The sequence below is a fragment of the Phalacrocorax carbo genome, chromosome 6 (assembly GCF_963921805.1).
Source record: "Phalacrocorax carbo chromosome 6, bPhaCar2.1, whole genome shotgun sequence".
Classification (NCBI taxonomy): Eukaryota; Metazoa; Chordata; class Aves; order Suliformes; family Phalacrocoracidae; genus Phalacrocorax; species Phalacrocorax carbo.
This window is the reverse complement of record NC_087518.1, coordinates 22,608,410-22,622,684: the sequence shown is the minus strand read 5'-3', so window position 1 is coordinate 22,622,684 and position 14,275 is coordinate 22,608,410. Positions and strand designations below refer to the sequence as shown.

At 43.5% G+C, this 14,275-nt stretch overlaps 1 protein-coding gene across 2 annotated transcripts in view; it reads right to left on the bottom strand.

Annotated features, from left to right (window-relative positions):
* Positions 1–14,275, bottom strand: part of HRH1 (histamine receptor H1) — a 29,870-nt gene that overhangs the window by 5,111 nt on the left and 10,484 nt on the right. For both annotated transcript variants that reach the window (XM_064454239.1, XM_064454240.1), the window contains exon 2: positions 11,285–11,488. The gene's annotated coding sequence lies outside the window, so the exon portion shown is untranslated. The remainder of the gene's footprint in view (positions 1–11,284; positions 11,489–14,275) is intronic.

The window sequence follows — 14,275 nt, the reverse complement described above, 5'->3', positions numbered from 1 at the left end:
TTATATCTCATTAAATAGCTGATCACGAACCAGAATGTAAACTACATATCAGCAAACCAATTTGAAGTGTGTTAATAGAAAGCAAATTAACATGTTTTGTACTAAATAGTTTTAAACAACCCGGTGATTATTCACAGACTACACCTAATAGTTTGAGAATACAGCAGTTGGATTTAATTATCCACCAATTATCATAGAAGCATAGAATCATTTAGGTTAGAAAAGACCTTTGAGATCATCGCGTCCAACCACTAACCTAACAATGCCAAGTCCACCATTAAACCGTGTCCCTAAGCGCCACTTCTACACATCTTTTCAATACCTCCAGGGATGGTGACCTTCCTTGTGCAAGGAAGGTGCCCCTTCCTTGGGCAACCTGTTCCAACACTTGGTAACCCTTTCATTTCCTAATATCCAATCTGAACCTCCCCTGGTGCAACTTGAAGCCATTTTATCTTGTCCTATCGCTTGTTACTTGGGAGAATAGACCAGCATCCACTTCGTTTTATCCCTTTCCCCCTTCAAATCTAGCTTAAAGCTTTTTTAATGAGCCCTGCTAACTCGTGTGCAAAGATCCTTTTCCCCTTTGAGACAGGCATACTCCATCTGTCACCAGCAGGCCTGGTGTCATGTAGACCGACCCATGATCAAAAAACCCAAAATTCTGCCAGTGACATCAGAGCTGGAGCCAGGTATTGATCTGCTGGCTCTTCCTGTTTCTTCTCTTATTACTCCCTACAACTGGAAGGAACCCTTAACCAGTCATCCCAAGGCCCTGAAGTCTCTTTTGATTGCCTTTGGACTTCTAGTTGCAACTTCGTCACTGCCTACCTGAAAAATCAATATGGATAATAATCTGAGGGCCATACCAGGGTAGGAATCTTTCTCTTCACATCTTTTACCCAGGCCCCAGGGAGGCAGCAGACTTCCCTAAGAAGCGGGAATGGATATTCCTTTCTCATCCACCTGCATATTGGGCCTTCTGTCCCCCTCAGAAGGGAGTCTTCTATGACAATGACCCATCTTTTTTTTCTTTATGGAAGCAGTACTGACACAGGGTGTAGGCCGACTTAGCCTCAGTAACAGCTCCAAGGTAGATGAGCCATTGACCTAATATTGTTCTGTCCCACTTGCAGAGCCTCATATCTATTATGCAAGGGCACTTGGGAAGGTGAGGTAGTCGCAGAGGAGGCGCACCTGCTGTGCTGGGCAGGAACTTGTCACCATTGCCCCCATCCCTTAAGTCATTGTGTTCAGCCACGTGGAGAGAGGATAGGGAATCCTCCATATCATGCGTCCTGTCTGCCTGACATGCCTGTCTCAGGAAAGGTAGCGTGCAATTCCAGTAGTCTGTCTCTGTCTTGTTCTCCCTGATACTCCTCAACCTACTCACCTCCTCCAGGAGCTCTGTCTCTAAGCAGAGGAGTTCCTCTATCTGGGCACACCTCCCACAGGTGTGTTCACTGCTGCCACCTTTACCCACATAAAAGCAGGGCACACCCTGCAGCTGGATGCCTGGGTGGCTGCATGTTCCCACCAGAGCTCTGTCTGGGAAGCTGCATCAGTCATGGTGGGTGCAGAGCTCAGAGAGGCCGTGGCTTTCTGCCAGGTGGATACCATTGCTCCCTGGTTGAGCTGGCAGAGATTCCCTCAGCGTGAACTGCCATGCCATGCCCTTGCTGATGTGCCCTAGTCAACAGCACTCCCTAAGGGCTCCTTTTATATGTAGAGGGGGGACTTGGCCATCATTGCTCCTTGCCCTGCCCAGGTCTCATCAGCCACTGTCACATGAGCTGTGGGCTCCTGGCAGGTCTCTCAGCTCCCCTGAGGTTCCACCCATTCGGGAAAGCTCCCCGTGCACTGAACTAGAGCACTCCCCTGAGGATTGTGCCAACACTGGAGCTGCTCACCTTGGCAGGGGTATCATATGATGTCAAGTGACAAGGTATTCCAAACAATAAAAAGACTCCAGCTAGTATACACCTTTAACTGATACAAAGTCTTCAATAACTCCTTAGGTTGCAGCCAGTACCTATGTTTTCAGTGGTAGGCAATTGTTCAAATTACATGTAATGAGTAATCTCTTCCTACCCAATTTAGGCTTACATGGATTTCAAACATTTAAAGATGGCAGCCCTATTTTATTTCTAATACAAACTAATAAAAGTTCAGGGTGTCATCATTTAACCGCAGCCAGCAACCAAGCACCACACAGCTGCTCACTCATGCCCCCCTCCCCAGTGGGAGGGGGAAGAGAATTGGAGGGGTAAAAGCGAGAAAGCTTGTGGGTTGAGATAAGAAAAGGTTGTGTTTATTATTATTGTTGTTATTATATAAATTTAACAAAAAGGAAATAACAAAAGGAGAGAGAGAAACAAAACCCAGGAAAAGTGATACAGCCGCTCACCACCCACCAACCAATGCCTAGCCAGCTCCCAAGCAGTAGTTTCTGCTCCCAGTTTATATACTGAGCATACCATCACATGGTATGGAATATCCCTTTGGTCAGTTTGGGTCAGCTGTCCTGGCTGTGCACCCTACCAGCTTCTTGTGCACCTCCTTGCTGGCACAGCAGGGGAAGCTGAAAAGTCCTTGACTTAGTATAACTGCTTAGCAACAACTAAAGCATCAGTGCGTTATCATGTTACTCTCATGCTAAATCCAGAGCACAGCACTATACCAGCTACTAGGGGGAAAACTAACTCTATACCAACTGAAACTGGGATAGTATCCACCATCTACCATTCCATACCACCTACGTTGTGCCCAGGTCCCATACTTTCCAATGGGTTTACCCTTGTGCTGCCAACTGGTCTTCCATCACTGTAACCACTACCACAGGGCATTCATCACTGTCCATGAATCAATACAGAGATGAAGCACTGGCTACTTTTCTTGGTCAGCAATGTCTAAAGCCAGCTGGATGGCCTTCACATCTGCAGATTGGCTTGGATTCACCCTCTCCTTCAGGAGTTTCTACAACTTGTCATATAGGACTCCATAAAGCAGCTTTCCATCTCTGGTGCTTTCCTACAGTACAATAGGACCCATCAGTGAACAGGGCATACTGTTTCTCATTTTCTGATAGTTTATTATACAGTGGGGCATCCTCAACACACATTACCTCATCCTCTGATGATATTCCAAAATCTTCACCAGCTGGCCAATCCATGCTAACTTCCAAGATTCCTGGGTGATTGAGGTTTCCTATTCAAGCCTGTTGAGTGATCACTGCAAAGCACTTACTCCATGTAGCATCAGTTGTCTGACATATAGAGGGGACCATGCCTTTGTCCAGCCAGCCAGCATCAGCAGTGAGGGTGCCAGGAGCAGCCGTGCTTCACTACCAAACGCTTCCAAAGCAGCCTGAATCCCTTCATGCACTGCCAATATCTCTTTTTCAGTTAGAGTATTGCGGGCCTCAGACCCTCTGTATCCCCAACTCCAAAACCCTAGGGGTTGACCTCAAGTGTCCGCTGGTGCTTTCACCAAAGGCTCCAGGTAGTGCCATTCTCCCCATCTATGGTGTAAAGCACATTTTTTACATCTGGTCCTGCCCGGACTGGCCCAAGAGCTACTGCATGAACTATCTTCTGTTTAATTTGTTCAAAGGCATGTTATTGCTCAGGGCCCCATTTGAAATCATTCTTCTTCTGGTCACTTGATAGAGAGGGCTTACAGTCAGACTGTAATTTGGAATATGCATTCTCCAAAAACCCACAACACCTAAGAAAGCTTGTGTTTCCTTTTGCTAGTTGGTGGAGACACGGCTGTTATTTTGTTGATCACATCCATTGGGATCTGATGACATCCCTCTTGCCATTTTATTCCTAAAAGCTAGATCTCCTGTGCAGGTCCCTTCACCTTACTTTGTTTTATGGCAAAACCAGCTTTTGGAAGGATTTGGACTATTTTCTCTCCTTTCTCAAAAACTTCTTCCGTTGTGCTGCCCCACACAATGATGTCATCAATGTATTGTAGGTGTTCAGGAGCTCCACACTGTTCCAGTGCAGTATGGATCAGTCCATGGCAAATGGTAGGGCTGTGTTTCCACCCCTGGGGCAGTCAATTCGAGGTGTACTGGAAGTCCCTCCAAGTGAAAGCAAACTGTGGCCTGCATTCTGCTGCCAAAGGGATTGAGAAAATGCATTAGCAATATCAATTGTGGCATACCACTTGGCTGCCTTTGACTCCAGTTCATATAGAAGTTCTAGCATGTCCAGCGTGGCAGCACTCAGCAGTGGTGTGACTTCATTCAGGCCACAATAGTCTACTCTTAGCCTCCACTCTCCATTAGACTTTTGCACTGGACATATGGGACTGTTAAAGGGCAAGCGAGATACTTTCTTCATACTCCTGAAGCTGGCCATCCAATTCATTCACTGTTGGTCCCTCTTCATCTTTCCAAGTCAGTATTGCCAATGAGTTCACATATGAAGATGGTGCGCTCCGTACCAAATTCTGTTGCATGGGTAGTGTGCACTGGATTTCATCTGGATCTTTGGATGACTGCTCATTGTCCAAGTCATCATAAATCACGTCCAGCACAGCTAATCCCCTCAGGTACTAGATACCTCTCTCCATGGTGGTCCATTTGCCCAGGCGATACATAATGTCTTCCTTGAAGCCATATCTTTCCTTCATACCTGACAGTAGTCACCTCCAGAGGCTGAGGACTTGTGGTTTTTTTCCAATCGCTTTGTCAATACCACCTTCCCTAGAAAGGGATCCCAGCTGTTCAGCTTTCTTAACCTCCAATTCCAGGCTACTGGCCCCATTATCCCAGCATCAGAGCAGCCAGGTGACAATGTGCTCACCCGGACAACGGCTGAAATCTTTTTGCAGATCTCACAGCTCACTCAGGGATAGTGAGCAGCTGGTTTCCATGTCATTTACGAGGTCTTGCTCTTCCTCCTTCTCTCCTCTTGATGGCCCTGGTCTTCCATCATCTCTTTCTAAACAAGCTGACTTTCGCTTCCAAGATTTCTTCTTGTGTATAAGGGTTACTGATACTGGCACAGGTTGATTCTTTGGTTCATCCGCAGTACCTGTTGTGGGGGTTGGAGTAATCACAGTGCCTGTCGGTTTGTTTTCCCTCTCTTTTTCCTGAGGGTGCTGCACAATACTGAATGGTGTTTGGTAGATATTAGCCAAGGCCCAGCACAGTGCAATAAGTTATGCCTCTCTGGAATAACCACAGTATTTTATTTTCAAGCATTCTATCATTTCATCAGGATCCTGTAGTTGTTCAGAAGTGAAGTTTCAGACCATTGGCGGTGAGAAGATCTCTATGTACCCCCTGCCTGTATTCTCCCACATACCACACCACCCATGACCATCCAGGATTGGGGCAGATCTCCGAGTGATTTTTTAAAATAGTTGTTTAATGCTAAACAAGACCTGAAACACATTCAGGAGACATAGCAACAGGAGCATGATGGCTTGAACAACCCAAGAATATTCAAAATTGTCAAGAACTGGTGTAACTAGCCTGAAGAAGAAAGGGAAGGTGAAAGAACGGAGGAAAGCATCTCCTCCACCTTCCTTATAGACTAGTTCTCCGAAAAGGCGAAGACTGTCATTATTAATCATTTCTGAGAGATGGCGACCGAGACACGGAGATGACAGCAATACCAACTACACATACCAAATTAGTTTTTTAACCTGTAACATTATTGTATCACAAGCCAATGTTGCACAGCACAGTAAAATGATAATCTTGACCCAACTCCCAGAAGGGAAGCACCACAGGGAAGGGAGGGGAAGGGAAGGGAAGGGAAGGGAAGGGAAGGGAAGGGGAGGGGAGGGAAGGGAAGGGAAGGGAAGGGAAGGGAAGGGAAGGGAAGGGAAGGGAAGGGAAGGGAAGGGAAGGGAAGGGAAGGGAAGGGAAGGGAAGGGAAGGGAAGGGAAGGGAAGGGAAGGGAAGGGAAGGGAAGGGAAGGGAAGGGAAGGGAAGGGAAGGGAAGGGAAGGGAAGGGAAGGGAAGGGAAGGGAAGGGGAGGGGAGGGGAGGGGAGGGGAGAGGAGGGGAGGGAAAGGGAGGGGAGGGAAGGGAAGGGAAAGGAAGGGAATGGAAGGGAAGGGGAAGGAAGGGGAGGGGAGGGGAGGGGAGGGGAGGGAGGGGAGGGGAGGGAAAGGGAGGGAAGGGGAGGGAAGGGGAGGGGAGGGGAGATTTCAGTTGGAAGTGACCTACAATTATCATCTAGTCCAACTGCCTGGCCACTTCAGGGCTGACCACAAGTTAAAGCGTGTTGTTAAGGGCATTGTCCAAATGCCTCTTAAACACTGAGAGGCTTGGGGCATTGACCGCCTCTCTAGGAAGCTTGTTCCAGTGTTTGACCACTCGGTAAAGAAATGCTTCCTAACTAATATCTAACAATAATGTTGCTACACTGGCAACTTATTTTGAAGTTTCACAATATGTGGTATTTCTTCTTAAAGCCATTGATCATCCCTCAGCTGAATATAGCTTCTCTTTCAAAAGAATATCCCTCGCAATAAGCTTACAAATTTGTCCTGAAAGTTTCAAGTGCTAAGAGATTGATATAGACATTCTAAATATTGTAATTTAGACTCATGATTTCAGAACAGTTGTGGATTGCACACATTAATGAGATGCTGCTGCTTTGTTTTTATTTAGAGTGTGTCAGATCCTGAGCTCACAAAAATTCTAGATATCTCTAAGTTATCACTTCTGTTTTTCCGCTTACAGCAATTCACTGCTTGTTATTCTTTTTTATATCCAAACTTAGCACAGCAAAATAATTTTTTTTTAATTTGGTTGAGCTAATCCCCAGCACACATTTGGGCTCTGCCTAGGAATTGGCAATGCCTTCACATTCTGTCAGTAAGAGGAGTTCAGAGATGAGCTAGAGTGAAAGACTACAGAAAATAGGTTAGCCCAAACAATTCGTAGTAGACAGAAATGTTTAAATGAGCTGTTTCAATCTTTGAGAAATCCTGCTACGTTTTCTGTTTGTGTATACAGACTCCCATTTGGGAGCGACTGTGGCATGCTGCATAGAAGGGGACTGCTACTGCTTAGAAGACTTGGGTTTAGTATGTTGGGTAGCTTTAGGTAAAACACCTCACCTCTTTGTGCACTTGCTTCCTGATTTGCTGCCTGGGAATATCACCACCTTGAGATCTAGTGATAGAAAACTGCATCTATATGAGCTTGACTAGTTCATGTGCTACAGGCAACATTCCTCCTTTGGAGAACTTGCAGCCTAGCTACAATGGTGAAGAGTAAGAAAATACTACAATCCTTTTACTATAATTATTTCACAGTGGGCTTTTTGGTATTAATTGAAGCATAGAGTAGCATAATGTGTTTTTTCTGAGACTCTCTTTGAGCCGCCAGCATGTAATGAAACGTTTAGACCTCTCATGAGTTACAAAGAGCCATTCTGTGGTAGAGGTTGCTCAGATAACTAGTGGAGGCTCTGATTCAGGTGAACATTGAATCACGTGCGTATATTTAAGCATGTATGAGTTTAGCAATGTTTTGGTAGCAGGAGGGTTTGCAAGGGTGGCCTCTGTGAGAAGAGACTAGGGGCTGACCCCCTGATGTGGGACAGAGCCAGTTCCAGCTGGCTCCAAAATGGACACACCACTGGCCAAAGCTGAGTCAATCAGCAACACTGGTGGCACCTCTGTGATAACATATTTAAGAAAAGGTAAAAATGCTGCACAGCAGTGTGACAGGAGTGAATGAAAAAAAGTGTGAGAAATAACTCGGACACCAGGGCCAGGAAGAAGGAGGGGGAGGAGGTGCACAAGGTGCCAGAGCAGAGATTCCCTGCAGCCCAGCCCATGGAGAGGGCAATGCCAGAGAAAATATCCACATTGCAGCCAGTGGAGGACCCCATGCCAGAGCAGATGGGTGTGCCCTGAAGGAAACTCCAGCCCATGGAGAGCTCACGCTAGAGCAGGCTCCTTGCAAGAACTGCAGCGCATGTTGCGGAGCCCATGCAGGAACAGGTTTTCTACTAGGAACTGCAGCCCATGGAGGACCCGTACTGGAGCAGCCTGTTCCTGAAGGGCTGCAGCCCATGGGAGGGACCCACATGGGAGCAGAGGAGAAGCATGGGAGGGAAGGAAGGAGTGGCAGAGAGGAACTGTTATGAAATGTTATTCACAGCTCCCCATTCCCCATTACCCCTATGCCACACAAAGGGTGGATTATGTAGAAGAGTCGAGAATGAAGGAGTGAAGTTGAGCCTGGGAAGAAGGGGGGGAAGGTATTTTAGGTTTTGTCTTTGTTTGTCACTATGTCCTTTAATCAGTAATAAATTAAATCAATTTTCCTCCTGTCGAGTCTGTTTTGCCTGTGATGGTAATTGATCTCCCTGTCTTTATCTTGACCCATGAGCTTTTTCACCTTATTTTCTTATCTTCTCCCACTGTCCTGTTGAGGAAGGAGAGTAAGAGAGCAGCTGGGTGCCAGTCTGGTAGCCAGCCAAGGTCAACACTCCACAGCATGTAAGCAGTCTTTTTCAGCAAAACATTTTGCTATTAGATGTTTAAGAGACTAATCTTCTCCCTACTTACCAAATGGCATAAGCATGAGCTGTCTGATTCTCAGCAAAGGCAGCGGCAAACCCCGTGTAAAGAAGAGACCTTGTCAAGGTCAGTTCTTCACAATACATACTGCAATATGTTCTGCAAGTGAGGATTTACATAAAGCAACCATGCAGACAAATAAAACAACATTGTGACCAGTGACTATTAAACTAATTGTCATGGTTTTAGCTGGGATAGAGTTAATTTTCTTCACTGCAGCTGGCATAGTGCTGTGCTTTGGACTTAGTATGAAAACAATGTTGATAACACACCAATGTTTTGGTTGTTGCTGGGTAGTGCTTGTACTAGTCAAGGACTTTTCTAGCTTCCCATGCTCTGCCGGGTGCACAAGAAGCTGGGAGGGGAAGGGGCACAGCTAAGAGAGTGAATTCAAACTGACCAAAGGGATATTCCATATCACGTAACGTCATGCCCAGTATGTTAACTGGGAGGAGCTGGCTGGGGGAGGGAGGCAGCAATCGTGGCTCAGGGTCAGGCAGCGTCAGTTGGCGGGTGGTGAGCGGTTGTATCGTTTTTCTGGGTTGGTTTTTTTTTCCTTTTCCATTTTATTATATTATCATTATTGTTATTATTATCATAACTATAATAATAATAATAATTTTATTGTAACTATTAAACTGTTCTTATCTTAACCCACAAGTTTGGGGGTTTTTTGTGCTTTTGCTCTTCCAATTCTCTCCCCCATCCCACAGGGGTGGGCGGAGAGAGCGAGTGGCTGCGTGGTGTTTAGTTGCTGTCTGGGGCTGAACCACAACATGAATACAATGAATGCTTATTACAAATTTATTTTAACATGTTCTGGTCAGATCTGTCATTATCTCAACACTTAGTGCCCCACATTGGGCACCAAAAAGGACTGTTGTGTTTTAACCCAAGCCGGCAACCAAGCACCACACAGCTGCTCGCTCACCCTCCCCAGTGGGAGGGGGTTGAGAATAGGAAGGCTAAAAGTCAGAAAAGTTGTGGGTTGAGATAAGAACATAATAATAATAAATTGTAATTAAAAGGAAAACAAAAACGGAAAGAGGAACAAAACCCAGGAAAAAAAAGTGATAAAACTGCTCACCTAGCCAGTCCCTGAGCAGTGATCACTGTCCACTGGCCAACCTCCCCCAGCTTATATGCTGAGCATGCTGTCATATGGTATGGAATATCCCTTTGGCCAGTTTGGGTCAGCTGTCCTGGCTGTGCACCCTACCAGCTTCTTGCTGGCAGGGAAGCTGAAAAGTCCTTGACTTAGTATAACTGCTTAGCAACAACTAAAGCATCAGTGTATTTTCACATTATTCTCATGCTAAATCCGAAACACAGCACTATACTAGCTACTAGGGGGAAAATTAACTCTATCTCAGCTGAAACCAGGACAAGGTTAAAAATAGGATTTCTCAGGATTAATAAGCATCAAGCAACATCTCAAATCTTTATAAACATAGGCTCTTTCAGGCTGAACCTTACAAGTCGTTCAGGTGCCGAAGAAACATAAGCAAGAATTGTTCTCCAATAACCTGGAGAACCCACATCACTCCTGCATGCTTGCTGTTGCTGTTTGCTGAATTAAAGTGGAAAGTAAACTGGAAATAAGGGGATTTGAGATAGAGCACACAGCAAACCTTTCCTTTATGCTGAAGATTTTTTTAAATATAATTAATCTTTAATAAATGAGCTATCTTTATTTGTTTAGAACTTTGGCATGAACCATGTATAAAGACTTCAGAATGAAAATTCTTTAAAATCTTCTATATTCCTATGTCTAGAGTGCTTAGGAATTCCAGTACATGCACTGCAGTAAAAAAACCCAAAAGGACAACCTTAAACATTCACCATGGCATATACAAAACCTATTTTACAGTGAGCCACATTTGCCCAATTAGGCTTGTCTTGTAGTCACATTCTTTTCTACATACTATTTTGCAGGTGTTAGCAAAGAGCGGCAGATTTCACTTGTACAGACACAGTGGTGCGTAGCTTTATGGTGGCTTGATCTGTATCTGGAAACAGCTATAGATGCATACTTCACATGTGAGCGTAGAGGTTATATACTGAGATCATAGGTCTTAATTATAAAACATATTTTTTCTTCTATTTTCTAAAGCAAGCATAGTAACTCCAATATTGGCAATAAATGAGGAAAGGATAGAAGGGAAAGGAATGGAGGGAATGTAGAGGTAAGAAAAGCACCTTTTCAAAGTTGAGTACATATGCTATCCCATTATCTAGAAATTCTCTATGCCTTTGGTATCTTCTACTTCCCAACCACTAACTTCATGAGTTGATCTGAAGTCCAAAAAAATGCTTAAAGCGCTTTAAGTCCTGGAGCATATGATCTGTTGACCAATTCTACCTCCAGGGTATACAAGAAAAATATCTGTGAGGGTGATACATATTTTCTGCCATTTTTCACTAATAATGCTTGTCTGAGATTATGTTCTGGTAAATCTCTTAAAGCAATAAAGAAGGAAACTGAGACTGTAGACATATTAGCTCAAAGTATGTACTGACACTGAGACATGTACAGGTACAGGATTTCTCATCTTTGTTATTCTAAACATGGAAAAAAACAATACAACACAATAGATTATTCAATGTTAATTTCATGCTAACTTTATCTCTTTCTTACTCCAGTAATCAAGGTTGAAGCCAAAATGTTTGTGTGCTTTCTTACAAGAAGCCAAATTCTTTCTTCCTTATGCTTTACTTACAAGTGCCTGGTAGTATGAAAGAAGAGGTGTACTTGGTAGCAGTAGCATCCACAGGCAGAGAAAATAGGTACACTGTGGTGTATGAGCTCAAGAGCTGTATTCTGTAATTCTGTATTCTGTACAGCCTTCAGGTTCTGTCATGTACAGTTCTTCAGCAACAGCTAGTCACAGATGTCAGAAGATCAGAGAGGCCTCAAGGATCTCCTGTTTGAGAAAGAGAACAGAAGTTACTCCACAGATCTTAAATCAACATGTCTGGTGATGGGAAATGGTTATATCCCAGTCTGTCATTGTCTGTCTTTCCACAGCTACACACTGTAACCTCTCTGCTGGAGTTAAGCGTATGGGGCATGGTCAGGTCAAGAAGTTGATGTTAATTGCTTAAGGGGCCTCATAAAGAAATGGCTGACCTTCACGCCCACATATTTACTTTTAAATTGATGGCAAAATAAAGGGAGAGAAGGTGACTTTAACTGAGTCTTCAACAGAAAGAATAACAGCAAAGAAAGGTATCTGGTTAGACAGCTGTCCTTGGTTATTTATGAACTGCATATGGGATAAAACATAGAGCAGGAAACAGTAAACACTGTTGACTGCTTCCCAGACTTTCTCTTTAGCACTGCTGTGGTGAAATAGGGTAGGATTTAGGAAGCAGCCTGCAGAGCTTGATCTGCATTTAGGAGTAGTTCTGCTCCAGAGAAGGCACAAAGGTCTAGTTTTTCAACTGATGCTCCACTTATATTAAAATATTTTCTATTAAATAACAAAGCTTGATTTGTTGCTTTCTTTCTGTTTTGGAGGAGCTTATACAGGCTATAAAAATCCAAGAATGATGCCAGGAGGTGTAAATCTTTTAAGAATGCTCAGAACAAGAAAAACTCAGGGTAATGCATTTGGTCTTTTAAAATTCACACTCTAACAGGTATTCCATATTTATAATAATTCTGTCCTGTAATGTAATTTTCATGACAATATCATCTGAGCAGTTGATAGTCCCTGATGGATTTTATCTTCTCTGCCTTATAGAGAGCTGGCCATGTACTATTAGATTTTAAAGTGAAATTGAGGAACAGGTCAAAGTGATCTGCTAAACATCGTACATTAATGTTAGATCTAAAACCAGCCAAGGCTCCCTTGCTCTCCAAACAGTGTCCTGACTACTATATTGTTTTATACTGTCTAGACTTCGAGCCTGTATTCATTCAGACACCCTAGACAAGCAATGTTGATATTGAAAAAAATTTTTTAAAAAAACAACTTTAATGCAGTGCATGCAACTTAGTCTGGCTTAGATGTTCTGACATCTTCCATGATAATAAATTCACTTACATGACAGGGTCTAATGTGACTGGAGTGGGACTATACTGAGTAAAAAATGTCTATAGTATTAATCACTGTAATGGGCTTGCAAGAACCATTTGCTCAACTCTAGAGTGAGTAGGTCTTGAAGCTGGATTAGGATATTGAAGCTTTACAGTAACACTGCATTTTCCTTACTGAACAATCTGTGGTTTTCACATATGATCTTTTACAACCCTGGCACTGTGAGTATTCTCCCACCAAAGGCAGTATTGTAAGGCTCCATATAATTTATGTTTTGGTGCATGATGATGATGAAAAGAAGCCAGTGTAAGAGGTAACTAGAAGAGGGTCTCCTCAGCATGAAAGTTGTGTACCGAGCACATACTTCCTACCTATCTAGTTTTTTTAAGCCAAGTCGTACCTCTGAATCCATTAAAAAGATGTACCAAGGGATTGAGTTGGCCAGAAAATGCTTAGGATAGAGCAGAAATGCAATGTTTTGTACAATCTAGTCCTTGCAACTGTCTCTTTGCATTCCTAGCATATGATACCATGTGCTGCTGCTGTTTCCGCCCGAGATCTTTCAGATCATGCAAAATTGTCCATAACAATGTTATGATAGGCAGTTAGCAGCATATCAGACATACTGCAATCTCTCACTCCTGCATGTACAGGAAAGACAATTTGGTGCCTTTCTTTAATTTTCTTATCTTTAATTTGGTGTCTTTCTTGAATTTGGTGTCTTTCTAAGAAGGCTTCCAACACAGCCTTGTGCATTTCACACCCATCAATGTCCATGCTCTTTTGATAGGAAGTAAGTTGCAGACGGCCTACATCTCCCTCTCCTACACAAGCCAACTGAGCAGTAGAAGAGAAAGCAGTGAACTTCTCCTAAGAAGTAGAGGTGACTGTACACAAACAGCACACAGAGAGGTTGCATTTACTTGCAGAAATGTTATGGTTTTGGTCAGTGCCCTCTAATACTGCCCTGTATTTGGAGCACTGGCCCTTAATGTCACGATCTTGCCCACTAAGCTTATGCTGAACTGCTACATGATTGCCACTCTCTGCTAGAATTAGCCCATTTTGCCACACAGCTTTGTCCAGTGGAAGATAACTAGAAAATAAGCCTTGCCCCATATAATGAAATTTACTGATCACCTTGTCTGTGCTCTAGGGAAGATTGTAATCTACAAATATTTTGCTTATACTTCCTACCATCATCATTAGTAGTGATTTGCAATAACAGCTTCTTGCTCTTCACTGGGGCATGCACCATTTTGTAGTGGCTGTAGAGTGTTTGTGGTATATGTATCCCTGTTAAGGAGCCACTGGTTTAATTCCTTATCTGTAACTCAGTTAACAGTAGAGGAACTGTAATAACACTGAATAAATGTGTTCTAATATTTGGATGATTTAACTCTCTACACTGAGCCAAACCTCACTAATACAGAACAGATTTTAAAGAAAACAATCAGCGTGAGATCTTGGATAGCTCTTTGGGATTTCTAAACCCTGACCTCACCATGAAATGCCTCCTTTAGATTTAGTGTCTGTAAAGAACTTTTTCTACAAGGAAAATCAGCAACTATGATTTGTTTGTTATTGTATCGTAGTGATAATTCTTCCAAGGAACAAGAATCTACTGGGAGATGCTAAGTGGATGCCTTACTGACTCATTAGTGCAGG